The sequence below is a fragment of the Gavialis gangeticus genome, unplaced genomic scaffold, assembly GCF_001723915.1.
Source record: "Gavialis gangeticus isolate Ggan-Ray unplaced genomic scaffold, GavGan_comp1, whole genome shotgun sequence".
Taxonomy (NCBI): domain Eukaryota; kingdom Metazoa; phylum Chordata; order Crocodylia; family Gavialidae; genus Gavialis; species Gavialis gangeticus.
Genome location: NW_017728982.1, coordinates 858303 through 860902, shown reverse-complemented (window position 1 = coordinate 860902; position 2600 = coordinate 858303).

The following is a 2600-nucleotide window of genomic DNA, read 5'->3' as shown; positions in this document are numbered from 1 at the left end:
CCCCAGGTCAGCAACCGGGATGATGGGGCGTGGGAGAAGCACAGAGCAGAGCTGGCTGAAGACCCTGGGGTTTGCTCCCCGGTGACCCGTGTGTCAGGTGCAAACACCTCTTTGCCCCATGGCATGGCAGAAAACTGCATGGCTGGACGAGGGGCAAATGCTGTTAGGGATATAAGTGGCTTTTGGACCAGAGGAACATGCCACAGAGGCTTTTTGGTTTGTCTGAAGGTCCCTGGGTTTCTGCGGGAAGCAGCAGAGCCAAACCTTTCCCAGTTGCCATGAAACAAGGGGGGCTGAACATAGGAATTGTCTCCTCACAATGCCGATCGCCCTGCCCAGGCCCGGCTGCTTGGGCTCCGCTTCTCCCCACCGCAGGCTTGCAGTCAGGCGTGCATGGCCCAGGACAGAAACAGCAGCTGCCTCCACGGAAAGGAAACTAAAAGCCAGCAGTGGCTTGCTTCCCCCTCCCCAGGCCCTGCTCAGGGGCTTGTTGCATGCTAAAGGTCAGCATCACACGCTCCTTCAGTCATGCTGGGCTGTGGTTTTTGCAAGTGCGCTGCAAGCATGGGGCGGCGCTGCAAAGGGCTGCACCTTTCCTGCTCCGGGCTGCTGGGCTGGGATCTCACATGAGGACCCCAAGCATCTTCCCCAGCTGCCCCCACACATCAGACCTTGGGCACGCTCCTGCCGCCTGCCCGATGGAACAGGGACTTGCTGTTTCACAGCTCCCCCACGCCCTGCACGACTTCCTGTGCTGAGTTGCATTGTGGGAGGGGGCTGGTCGGGCCACGAGTGCACCTGCGCACCCCTTCCCAGCTCGGACGTCCGCCTGTCCACGTGCAGCCAGAGCCTGGCTACCTCCCCTCCTGGCATGGCTGCAAGGTCTGGAAAAATGAGCTGTGCACAGTGCAGAGCTCTGGCCTGGTGCTAACTGTCCCAGCACCCTCCCGTGCCCTATGAAATCCTCCCACCCTCTTGCCTTTCACCAGCACTGGTCCCCCTGCGCCCAGTGTGCTTGCAAAGCCAGCTAGCATGGCTGCAAAGCCAGCAGGGATAAACTGTGAGCACGGGCAGGCCAGCGGTGCTGTGGGCCCAGCAGGTCCCAGGTGTGTGCTGCACCCAAAGGTGTTTAGCAAGGAGGGAGGTGCTGGAGGTGTTTAGCTGTGGGGAGCTTTCCTGGACTCCTCACACATGTGCACTGCTGCGGGACTAGGCGTGCGAAACAAAGCCCCAACCACAGCACGAACTTCCCTGGCCGTCGGAGCCGGGAGCGACTGCACTCTCTGCCCCACGGTTCCCAGCCAAACCTCAAGGCTGTCTGCACATCCCGTAACCAGGGATGCTCCCTTGTGCCAGGCAGGGCTTGGCAGAGAGGCAGAGGAGGTGTTTGGTCCTGATATGACTAATGGGGAAGTGCGGGGAGCAAAAACCAGAGTCCCAGTCAAACAAAACCTTCCCTGCTGGTTTCCAGAGCTGGCTCCCAGGCTGGGTGAGGCAGGAGCACCGGGAACGGACGGTGACAGTGCGGCTTCCAGGCCATCCTGGCACGGCCCCACTACAGCACCACCTCTACCCCGAGCGTCCCTGCAGGTCGCAGACCCAGCCATCCCCTGGGACCACGGCTGCCTGGCGGGGCGCGGAGCAGGGTGGAGGGTCAGACAGACGAGATCGCTCCCGTAGCAGGAGCGCGGCTGCAGGAAGGGCAGAGTGCAGCGAGGTGCCCGGGGCCAGCAGGTGAGCGGCCACAAAGCCAGGAGCAGCAGCGAGGTCCCAGCACTGTCGCGGCCTCTTCTAGGAACTGCCCAAGTTCTCGCAAGCCTCATCCTGAGAGTCCACGTGGTGGTTTCCTGCATCTTGGAGACGTGGGCAGTTCAGATCAGTTCTAAAGTTACTCAGGCGCTCGCAGGATAAGACTCAGTAGTGCTTTCAAAGGTTGTTGCGAACCCAAAGATCACAGCTCCTCCCCCAGCGCCTGCTGCAGCCCACTCTTTGTGGTCAAGTGCTGCTCAGCACGGAGCTGCTCCTGCACGCCGCAGCGCTCACTTACCTCTGAGATGTAGGACCGTCCAGCGCAGGGTGTCGAGGGCCAGCAGCAAGGCGGTAGCCCTAGACTTCAAGAGGGCCAATTTCAACGAGTTGAGGAGATTAGTGGGCGAGGCGCTGGGGTTGGAGAGCAGGGGAACTCAGTGTCCAGGACGAGTGGTCGTTCCTTAAGGAGACGATACTCAGGGCCCAAGGGCTGACCATCCCAACAAGCAGCAAGGGGGGCAGGAGTGCCCAAAAGCCCCCCTGGCTCACCAAGGGTGTATGGAAATGCCTGATTGCCAAAAAGGCGGCGTACACCCGGTGGAAGGGGGGTGCTATCTCCAACGAGGAGTATACCTCCTCTGCTCGGGCCTGGAGGGGGGCTGTCAGGAAAGCTAAGGTGGATATAGAGCTAGGACTTGCATCCAAAATCAAAGATAACAAAAAATCCTTTTTCAAATATATAGGGAGGATGAAGAAGGCACCGGGAAACGTGGGGCCCCTGCAAGATCCTCTGGGCAATCTGGTGGTTGCGCCAGAGGAGAAAGCGGACCTCTTTAACCAATTCTTCACCT